Genomic DNA, 12330 nt, shown 5'->3' with positions numbered 1-12330 from the left:
TGGTGACACACGTCTAGTGCGTTCCTTGAAAGGCATGTGGGGTTCAAGCTCGATGCGGTGAGTGACACCTTCAAGAGTCCCAACATCATGTCTAGCAAAGGCATTTGGAGCTTAGACTCTATTCTATTGAGGATGTTAGCTTTGAATTCTGAGGACACAGGACTACCCTCAAAATCTAAGTTAAACCCCAGGCTGTCTGTGGAGACAGGCTTCTCACTCTGGGCTACCATCAATGACTGAGATACTGGAGCAGGTCTCCATTGAGAAGTGGTGGATGGGAGAGGTAGTGCCCAATCTACGGCTGCACACTCAGCAATGACAGCTTTAGGAGGAAGTGTTATGTCCTTTGTAGAGGCATTCTGCACGATTAACTTGAAATTGTTATGAGACACAGGTTTAACATCAACCACCTGATCAAAAATAATTAAGCAGCCTGGGACAGAGTGTTGTTGCGGCTCACTGATTATGGCCTTGCATCTTCCTCCTCCAAACTTAGTGTGACAGATTCCCTTTAACATGCAAACTTCATTTGGCTTGACACGCACAGAGGACTTGCTACTCAGCTTTATTTTCAGAGTGTATGCCTTTCTGGATTCACATTCCATCTTCTGGCAACAATCCAGAATAGCAAAAGCATATTCAGCTTTTATTGGTAAGGACTTGAAAAAGTGGGCACCACCTTTCTTCTTACAATCATCTATAAGGTGTCGGAGGATATTTGTGCCTACTAAAAGTGGGACTCTTTCATTATAAGACTGATCTGGACTGACCAGGGCTAAAATAGAGAATCTTTTCCCTGTTCCACAGACGCTTTTGGGAAACTGCACCTCCACTTCAATGTAGCCAAGATAAGGCACTGTTTGGCCAGCTGCACCCTCTATGCGAAGTAAGTCACTCACAGGGCACAATTCTCGATGGGACAAATGTTGCAGGTAGAAAGATTGGGCAATCATGGATACCTGTGAACCAGTATCTATAAGACAACTGCACTGAACTCCATCCAGCCAAGCTGTACCTTCACAGGATTCTCCCACAAGGCCATCGGGAACAAAGTTGTCATCATTCTTCTGAAGTCTGTCTCTCACATAATTTTTGCTGTACTAAGGTTGCATTCACAGGGTTGTTGCACTGTTGCAGCATATGAGAGTCCTCACCACACCGATAACAAAATTTCTGTGATTTGGGACGTCTGTATGTCTGGTTAGGAGTGGCTACTGTTGGCAACTTCTTAATATCCCTTTCAACTTTTACATTCTCAACCGCCTTGCCTGTTTATTAATTATTATTAATTATTAATTATTATTATTATTTTATTTTTATTTATTTATTTATTTTTTGAGTGAATTACACTTATTTGATTGTTAATAATTTGAGTGGGTTACAGTAGCAACGTTAAAATTTTCTTGTTTATTGCTGCTGAATTTTATAGGAGGACTGTGTTAGCTAATAGTAAAGCTAAAAGTCAAAAACACGTTAAACATATAGTCATAACAAATGGCTAACAAAATACAATGTAGATAAAGTACAGCCTATTGACAATCATGTTGGTCCCTTGTTTTAGGCTTTCCAGAATTGTCCTGTATTTAGCTTCATACATCTTCCCATCTCAACTCTGACCAGCTTCCCTGTCCCTGCTGAAGAAAAGGATCCCCACAGCATTATGCTGCCACCACCATGTTTCACAGTGTAAAAAAGTAACACTGCTCATCACCAGAACACACCATCAGTGTTCAGGGTGATGAGCAGTGTTACTTTTTTCCCCACATATAGCACTTTGCATTTAGACCAAAATGTTCAAGTTTGGTCTCATCTGACCACAGCACCTCCTTCCACATTTGTTGCTGTGTTTACTACCAGGCTTCTGCCTAACAGCAAATGGCATTTCTTAGGTCTCTCTTTCAACTACGGTTTTCTTTTTTCCACTCTTACATTAAGGCCCGATTTGTGAAGTGCACAACTTAAAGTTGTCCTGTGGACAGATTCTCCCACTGTCATGTCTGGTGCTGAAAGCACGTCTGTGTCTCCCACATCCAGCTCTATCTGCGATTCTCACAGTAACAACTACAATACCCAGAACGCACCACTCCATGACACAACACACACTCCCGATCACATGACACGTCACATGACGCCACCAGGAAGTCCCGAGTACTGATTACTCAGTGTATTTAAGGACCATGCTCACGCTCACACCTCGCCGAGTATCTGTTTGGTAAATCCTACAATACAAAGCGTTTCTCTTGCCCTTGCTTTCCTCCGTGTATGATCTTGTTTTTGTTTTCTACCGACTTTGATTTTTGCCTGCTCCCTTGTGTTGGATTACCGTGTATGACCTGGACTGTTTATTGTACTCTGGATTTTTGCCTACCCTGTGATACTGCCTATCCGTGTATGAACTCTGGACTGTCCTCCGTTTATGGTATGGTTTCTCTACACTGTGCATTTTTGGTACTGACCCTGTTTCTGTTGACTACCCCTGTCTACTCTATAACTTTAATAAAAGTTATTTTATTGTATCTGCACCAGTCTCATTCCTGTCTGGCCCTGACAAGATACTCGGCCGTAATGACAGAGACTGCGGATACAGAGTCTATTAAGTCTGGTTTGGCTAACCAGGGTCGGCTTTTAGGTCAGCACCAGCAAACGCTCGCTGGTGTGACCCAAGCTGTTGACGAGCTAGCACGCCACCAGGTTAACCAACAGCAGCAGCTAGCCGAGATTATAAGTCATCTCCGGGGTTTATCCACCCAGAACCCTAGCCCAGTGGTTAGTCCTGTAGCCAGCCCTAACGAAACCACCACTCCCTTTTTCGCTGTGTGTAAACCCGAAGTCTATGACGGTAACACTGAGAAGTGTAATGGGTTTCTGCTCCAGTGCTCCGTGTTTTTTAGCAACTCACCTCCTGCTTCTGATAAAGCTAAAATCGGGTTTATAATTTCTCGGTTGTCTGGCAAAGCTTTGGACTGGGCTACAGCTATTTGGGAGAACATTTCTGAATCCAGCTACGACACTTTTTTGTCTATTTTTCGCAGCGTTTTTGATCATATACGCTATGGGCAATCTAGTGGAGAGCTTCTGATTACCTTGAAGCAAGGTAAACTATCTGTGGCAGCCTTTGCTCTGGAGTTCCGTACGTTAGCCGCTAGCAGCGGTTGGAACGATCCTGCTCTCATCTCCATGTTTCGACACGGACTTAACCCCGAGATTCAAAGAGAACTTACATGCAAGGACGATTCACTCACCCTGGATCAGCTGATCACTCTGTCTATCCGTCTGGATCAGCTCCTTTCCCGTAAACCCAAAGCTGTTAGCCACACGCCTGTGGTTCGCCCTGCACTACTCCAGTCCGGGAATCCAGTTCCGGAATTTGCACCTGCATCCATCTCTGAACCTAGGGAGATCACACGATCCAGACTATCCGTCACTGAGAGGCAGCGTCGCATTCGCCTTCACCTGTGCCTCTATTGTGGTGGTCCAGGTCATCTGAGGGCTAACTGTGAACTCCGGCCCAATTCTGCTCAAGCGTCTGCTCTGGGACAGCGCGTGGAGTGTACTCCACGCGCTAACGTGGTATGTACCCCTGTTTCTGAACTTAAAGAAAAATGTTTCGTGTTGCCTGTTATTATCACCACTCCAACGGATGTGTTTTGTGTCTCAGCGCTTGTAGATTCTGGGTCGGAGGGGAACTTTATCAGCCTGGATCTGGTGGAGGAGTACGCCATACCCACGAAGGATCTCCCTAGGCCTATCCCCATCCATGCCATTGATGGAAAGACTGTACGCTCCAAACCTGTCACCCAGCAGACTCTTCCTCTCACCCTTCAGGCCAGCTTTCTACATGTGGAACAGCTCTCTCTCTATGTGCTCCCACGCACGGAACATCCACTGGTTTTGGGAGCGCCATGGCTAAAGACACACGACCCCGTCATTTCATGGAGCCTGGGAGACATCACTGCCTGGTCTCCTTTCTGTCGTGAGAACTGTTTATCTTTAAATTCACTCTCTTTGCAATCTACCTCTGTTGAAAGCCCTAATTCTGTAGATACCCCTGCTATTCCCTCCAAGTACTATGATTTTTCTGATGTGTTTAGTAAATCTAAAGCTACCGAGTTACCTCCGCATCGCCCCTATGATTGCTCTATTGATTTAATAGAGGGTTCTGTACTGCCCAAAGCTCGTGTGTACCCATTGTCTCGTGATGAGGAGAAGGCTATGGAAGAGTATGTTAGTGAAGCTCTGGCGCAAGGTTTCATCCGCCCATCCAAATCCCCTGTTGGTTCCGGTTTCTTCTTTGTGAAGAAGAAGGATGGGGGTTTGAGACCCTGCATAGATTACAGAGGCTTAAACGACATTACCAAAAAGTTCGCTTACCCGCTCCCGTTAATCCCAGCAGCATTAGAACAGTTACGTAATGCCGTGTACTTCACCAAACTCGATCTCCGTAGTGCTTATAACCTCATTCGCATCAGGGAGGGTGACGAATGGAAAACAGCGTTTTCCACCACCAACGGCCACTATGAATACCTGGTCATGAGTTACGGTCTTGCTAACGCCCCAGCCATATTCCAGTCCTTTATGAACGACATATTTCGTGACCTAATTAATCACTCTGTTGTCCTTTTTATAGACGACATCCTTATCTATTCCCCAGATCTCCCCTCACACATACAGCATGTCCGCCAAGTTCTCCAACGCCTGAGAGAACATAGCCTGTTTGCCAAAGCCGAGAAATGTGAGTTCCACACGCAAAGGGTCACATTTCTCGGCTATGTTATCAGTTCCTCCGGTGTCCTGATGGACGATGAGAAAGTGACTGCCGTTACTAATTGGCCTGTGCCCCAGACCATTAAAGAACTCCAGCGATTCCTTGGCTTCGCTAATTTTTATAGGCGGTTCATCCGTAACTTTAGCTCCATTGCTGCACCCCTTACTGCCCTCACTAAAGGGGCTGCTAAAATCCTGAAGTGGTCAACCGAAGCGGATCGCGCTTTCTGTGAGCTGAAAGCTGCGTTCATTTCAGCCCCTGTACTTAGGCACCCTAGTCCCGAGTTGCCCTTCGTAGTGGAAGTGGACGCTTCCGAATCGGGTGTTGGCGCGGTTCTCTCTCAGCGTAGTGGGTCGCCACCCAAATTGTTTCCTGTAGCCTTCTTCTCACGCAAGCTTTCCCCTGCGGAGCGTAACTATGGGATAGGGGATAGGGAACTTCTTGCTGTGAAATTAGCTCTAGAAGAATGGCGTCACTGGCTGGAGGGGTCCGTTCATCCGTTTACTGTGTATACTGATCACAAGAATTTGGAATACCTCCGCACGGCTAAACGACTTAATCCGAGACAAGCACGTTGGTCTCTTTTCTTCTCTCGATTTAACTTCTCGATCTCGTTCCGTCCGGGAAACCGTAACACTAAAGCTGATGCGCTGTCCAGGGTTTACAGCACTGTGGACAGCGCATCCCAGCCCCAGGAGGCTGAACGCATTCTTCCTCCCTCCGTTCAGATAGCAGCCATTCAATGGGAGTTAGACGATCAGATTCGCCAAAGTAACGCTAATCAGCCCGATTCTGAGGACTGTCCTCAGGGTAAAACGTTCGTACCCGTCCAGTTTCGAGACAGGCTCATCACCTGGGCTCATTCCGCTTTAACCTCTGGTCATCCTGGTGTCACACGCACGTTACAATTACTCTCTGCCCGTTACTGGTGGAATTCTATGCGTGCTGATGTTCACTCATTCGTTACCTCCTGCTCTGTTTGTGCGCAATGTAAAACGCCTAAAACCCTTCCAGCCGGTAAGCTACTACCTCTCCCTGTACCTGAGAGACCTTGGTCGCATATTGCTGTTGATTTTGTCACTGATCTGCCTGTATCTGAGGGTTATACTACAGTTCTCACTGTTGTTGATCGTTTCTCTAGAGGGGTTAAGTTTATTCCATTCCCAGCTCTGCCTACTGCCTTCCAAACTGCTCAAGCTATTTATATGCATGTATTTAGACACTTTGGTATCCCCGAAGATATTTTGTCTGACCGTGGTCCTCAATTTACCTCTCGTGTGTGGAAGGCATTTTTTGAACATCTCGGTGTACATGTCAGTCTCACTTCTGGTTTCCACCCTACATGTAATGGTCAATGTGAGAGGGTTAATCAGGAACTCGGGAAATTCCTCCGCACATACTGCTTCAAACATCCCACTGATTGGTCACAATACCTCGTTTGGGCTGAAATTGCACAAAACTCCCTAGTTAATACTACCTCTGGCCTCACCCCCTTTCAGTGTGTTCTGGGTTTTCAGCCTCCTCTAGCTCCCTGGACAGCGGTGTCCACTGATGTGCCGGCTGTGGATGAATGGATGAAGCGCAGTGAGCAGTTGTGGGAAGACACGCATCGTAAAGTCTCTGAGGTACTGCGTGTGTACAAGGAGCGTGCTGACAAGCACCGTGGTGACAGCCCAGACTACCAACCAGGAGATCGGGTGTGGCTTTCTACCCGGGACTTTAGGTTTGAGGGTAGTTGTAGAAAACTCCTGCCTAAGTTTATTGGTCCTCTTAAGATTTTGTCACGTATTAATGAAGTTACTTACAAGGTGGAGTTACCCCCTCAGTATCGTATTAATAATTCTTTTCATGTATCTCTCCTCAAGCCTATGGTCCCGGGTCCGCTCGCTGACGCTGCACCGGCTGATGTTCCACCCGCGGCTGTGGAGGGGGAGGGGTCGTCCACGTATGCTGTCCGGGAGGTGCTGGATTCACGCAGACGTGGGGGTGTGCTCCAATACCTTATCGATTGGGAGGGGTATGGTCCGGAGGAGCGTTGTTGGGTGGCTGCCAAAGACGTGCTGGACCCTGCCTTGCTCGTGGAGTTTCATGCTCGTTTTCCTGGTAAGCCTGCTCCTAGGCCCCGTGGACGTCCCAAGCGTCCTCCGACCTCCTCTGCTCCAACTCGTCGGGTTTCTCGCTCTGGTGAGCCCCGTCTGTCTGGCACCTCCGCTCCGACACCTGCACCTCCCGCCGGTACTCCCTGTCCGCCGGGTGGTCGTCGCCGGGGTCGGCCCCGTTCTGCCTCCGCTCCGGTTCCTCAGGGGGAGGGTACTGTCATGTCTGGTGCTGAAAGCACGTCTGTGTCTCCCACATCCAGCTCTATCTGCGATTCTCACAGTAACAACTACAATACCCAGAACGCACCACTCCATGACACAACACACACTCCCGATCACATGACACGTCACATGACGCCACCAGGAAGTCCCGAGTACTGATTACTCAGTGTATTTAAGGACCATGCTCACGCTCACACCTCGCCGAGTATCTGTTTGGTAAATCCTACAATACAAAGCGTTTCTCTTGCCCTTGCTTTCCTCCGTGTATGATCTTGTTTTTGTTTTCTACCGACTTTGATTTTTGCCTGCTCCCTTGTGTTGGATTACCGTGTATGACCTGGACTGTTTATTGTACTCTGGATTTTTGCCTACCCTGTGATACTGCCTATCCGTGTATGAACTCTGGACTGTCCTCCGTTTATGGTATGGTTTCTCTACACTGTGCATTTTTGGTACTGACCCTGTTTCTGTTGACTACCCCTGTCTACTCTATAACTTTAATAAAAGTTATTTTATTGTATCTGCACCAGTCTCATTCCTGTCTGGCCCTGACACCCACCTGTAGATTTCTGCAGCTCCTCCAGAGTGACCATGGGCCTTTTGGTTGCTTCTGTGACCAGTGCCCTCTTTGCTCCATATGTCAATATGTTTGGGTGGAGGACCATGTCTTGCTAGGATTGCAGTTGTAGAATAAATTTTTTTTGACCATATTGGATAATGGATTGAACGGTGCTCCTGGTGATGCTCAAAGCTTGGGATATGTTTTTATAACATAACCATGCTTTAAACTTCTCCACAATCAACTATCTCCAACCTGTCTGGTAACTTCCTTCGTCTTCATTTACTGTAAGGTGACAAAATGTGAAACATTTTAAAGTGAAATATTTTTGCAAGCCACTGTATGTGTGTTCACTGCATAGATGGATTAAAGACCAAATTCTGTCTGTGTTTAGCACACGTATGAGCACTGTAGTTGTTAATTTTTTAACTTTGCCATTAAATACAGATGAGCTGGTCCATTTTTGACAGGGTTTTAACCTGATGCAGACACCTACACATTTGGTGGTTTGTAAGCTGATGATGAAACTAAATGGTACATATGTGTAGCAGCAGATACAACAGGGCATAATGACACAGGGCCAAAAACTAAACGAAAATTTAACACAATAATACTGAATGTTAAATTGCTCCATAAAACCATAATCATTATGGTCTTATGTTAAACAGTAACGGAGTGATATCATGGTTTGAATATTGATATCACTATTAGTTAATAGTTAAGTTAAATGTCAAAACACAAGCTAAGCACTTTCTCTGATTAAACAAGGTTTAGTCATATTAATGGGGTAATAAAAAAATCTCATAGATTAAGAATAGCCTATTGACACTCATGTTGCTCACTTCTTTTAGGTATTAAATCAAAGTCGAAAAGAATGACATTGAGGTATGGGTGGGGTCCAGGAGTTAATCAACTGAAATTGAGAATTGTAATTTAATCTACAGAAGACTAAAAAGAGTTAAATGATCAACCTGTAAAAGACTGTTAATTTAACACTGCAACAGTGTATTATAGTCCCACATATACACTCCAAATGAGTGAGTTTATTTCAAAATGCAGAATCTGCTGTGTTGTTTCAGGTTGGAAATGAACTGATGCCATTTAGTGTAGTTACGCTAACAGTCTCATCCTTCTTTAAAGCCCCTCCTCCTCTACACTCCCTCTACCCATTGGATGAAGTGAATCTTGTACTTGTACTCTGAATTTTCTTTCTTCATTCCACAGACGTCCTGAAAATAAAGGTCTGGATTTAAGAAACATCGCAGCAGCAGTTTGAGGAAATGGCTGCTAGAAGAAGAGCTTTTATGTCCTATATGCCTTGACATCTTTGGGGATCCTGTTATTATATTGTGGCGTGGAAGAGGAAGGAAGACCCGTGAGACTCATGCTGAATGCTCAATAGCTCCTTTATTTAACAGGCTTGCCACTCACTTACAATCTTTAACAAGACTAGGAGAGCTAAAACCATTCCCCACAGAGCTCAAACAGCCCAAAGGCCACCAACCCAGCTGTGTGTCTCCCAGATGGCAGATCCAGAGTGGTGCCCACCCTCTCTGCATAACCCCTCCCAAGGGAGATGCCCCACCCCTGTCATCCTCGCACACAGGAGAACAGAAACATGCCTACAGGCAGCCACACACACAACCCAGAGCCGCCACATAGCCCCCCTCCCAAGGGTCAGCCGTCCCGGCGACCCCACCAACCCAACACAAACCCGTGTACAACAAAACATTTTTTTTTTTTTTTTTTACAATCAGTCGCAAACAAAGTCATTAAGGCGGGCGGGCGGCCTCCGTGCCCGCGGCAGCCTGGAGGGGCTGGGCACGGCACCGCCTGCCAGCGGCTCCGAAGAGCCAGAGTTCAGATCAGGCACGAGTGCAAGGCCGGCAGGTTCCGGACCACCGTCCACAGTGTCCGACAGTCTCGGCCTATAGGGGGCTAGCCTATCATGGTGCACAATCATAGTGCGTCTGCCCCACCAGATCTTATACACCACCTCCCCCAGCCTGGACAACACCAAGCACAGACCCACCCAGGCCGACTGGAGCTTCGGGCACAGTCCCTTCTTCCGCTGAGGGTTATATAGCCAAACCCTCGGCCCCACCGCCAACGGGTCCCCAAAGCAGCGCTTCTGCTTCTGCCCAGCAGCAGACTGGTTGGAGCGCGCTAGACGCTGCGCTAATTCCAGCGAAGACAGGTCCGAGACGAAAGTGGGCGTGTCCGAAGCGTACCCGCCCCCGTCAGGAGGCGCCCCAAAAGCCAGGGAGACCGGCGTCCTCAGTTCGCTCCCGAACATAAGCAGAGCCGGCGTGAATCCCGTCGTCTCCTGCACAGCGGAGCGACAGGCCAGCAGTACTACCGGCCGGTGCCTGTCCCAGTCACGCTGGTTCTTGTCCGACACCATGGCCAACTGCGCCGCCAGCGTGCGGTTAAAACGTTCCACCAGTCCGTCACTCTGCGGATGAAGGGGCGTCGTCCTGGTCTTATGGATTCCCAGGATGCGGCAGACCTCCGCCATGACCTCCGACTCGAAATTTCTCCCCTGGTCACCGTGCAGTTCTTCCGGAACCCCGAATCTGCAAAAGAACTCCCGCACCAGGATATCCGCAGTAGTGACCGCCCCTTGGTCCGGCACCGCGTAGGCCTCTGGCCACTTCGTGAAATAGTCCATCGCCACCAGAACAAAGCGATTTCCAGAGTCCGTCACCGGAAAGGGGCCCAGCACGTCCACGGCCACCCGCTCCATCAGGCTGCGGCACTGGTAAGGGTGAAGTGGGGTGCGGGGTGCCCTCGAGGGGCCCTTCTTGGCAGCGCACACGTCACAGCAGTGCACGAAGAGTTCCACGTCAGTTCTACACCCAGGCCAATAGAAGCGTTGCCTCAGGCGCTTCAGAATCTTGGTGACACCAAAGTGCCCAGCCCCAGGTGACCCATGAACTCCCCGTAGGACCGATCCCCTAAGCGCCTGCGGTACCACCACCTGAAAAACGCGCCGCCCGTTCGCCGGATCCTCCCAGGTATGGCACAGCACGCCGTCGGACAAACTAAAACTAGCCCAGTTGGAGCGCAACGCCTTAGCAATCGGGCCCAGCGGCACCACCTCCCCCCACGATGGTGTGACATTCGCACTGAGCGCGTGTACTGCCCACGATACTTCGCGATCCGCCCGTTGCGCATCGCGGAGCTGCTCTATGGACACCTGAGCCACCCCGACAGCGCCAGTAACATCCCCGGAGATTGCAGCGCAGCGTGCAGTCTCAGCAGATTTGGGCGGTGCACAACCTCAAAACGAAACTCCTGGAGTCTAGATAACCAGCGCGCGAGTTGGCCCTCGGGCTCGCGGAAACGCATGAGCCACTGTAGCGAGGCGTGGTCGGTGCGCAGCAGAAAGGGAACCCAATACACGTACGCTCGGAAATGTTTAAGGCTTTCGACCACTGCGAGTAGTTCCCGGCGCGTTACGCAATAGTTGCGCTCCGCCTTGTCCAGGCGGCGGCTATAGTACGCTATTACGCGCTCGGAGACGCCCTGAACCTGCGACAGGACTGCTCCGAGGCCGTGGTCGCTCGCATCAGTATCCACAATGAAAATCTCAGACACCTTCGGATACGCTAGAATCGGAGCATTGCAAAGGTGGCTTTTTAGCTCCTCGAATGCCCGCTCCGCCTCGTCAGACCAGCGGAATTTCACACTAGGCTTAGTCAGAGCATGAAGCGGCGCTGCCACGTCCGCGAACCCCCTAATAAACCGCCTGTAATACGAGGCGAGCCCCACGAAGCTGCGAACCATTTTTGCGTCTCGCGGTGTGGGCCAGTCACGGACCGCCTCCGTCTTTTTGGGATCGGTTTCCACGCCAGCACCGCTCACTACGTGGCCCAGGAAGCTCACGCACTGCCTTAGCAGATTACACTTCGCTGGATTGAGCTTCAGGTTAGCCGCCTGAATCGCGCCGAGCACCATTTCAAGGTGAGACAGTGCGGAGTCGAAGTCGGTTCCGTGCGCCAAGACATCATCCAAATAAACGACGCAGCACGACCGCGGAACCCCGCATAAAACACGCTCCATAAGACGCTCAAACGTAGCCGGCGAGTGACACAATCCGAACGGAAGCACCGTGAAATGCCATAGGGCTGAGCCGAGTGAGAAAGCGGTTTTCTCCCTATCCCCCGCCGCGAGGGGCACCTGCCAATATCCGCTCCTCAGGTCTAACGAGCTGAACCAGGCTGAGCCAGACAGCTGGTCCAGCGTATCGTCGATCCTGGGGAGCGGGTAGGAGTCAAGCTTCGTGACAGCGTTAAGTCGCCGATAATCCACGCAAAAGCTCCAATTTCCATCCTTCTTTTTCGCAAGGACCACCGGGGCCGACCACGGGCTGCTCGAAGGCTCAATAATGCCCGTACTCGCCATCTCACGGACTAACTTCTTCAGCAGGATCTGAGGAGGTCTGCAGTCAGGGATCTTCAGCAGGATCTGAGGAGGTCTGCAGTCAGAGATCTTCAGCAGGATCTGAGGAGGTCTGCAGTCAGAGATCTTCAGCAGGGTCTGAGGAGGTCTGCAGTCAGAGATCTTCGGCAGGATCTGAGGAGGTCTGCAGTCAGGGATCTTCAGCAGGGTCTGAGGAGGTCTGCAGTCAGAGATCTTCAGCAGGATCTGAGGAGGTCTGCAGTCAGAGATCTTCGGCAGGA

Source organism: Astyanax mexicanus, chromosome 17, assembly GCF_023375975.1.
Source record: "Astyanax mexicanus isolate ESR-SI-001 chromosome 17, AstMex3_surface, whole genome shotgun sequence".
Lineage (NCBI taxonomy): Eukaryota > Metazoa > Chordata > Actinopteri > Characiformes > Acestrorhamphidae > Astyanax > Astyanax mexicanus.
Note: the sequence above shows the minus strand (reverse complement) of the source record.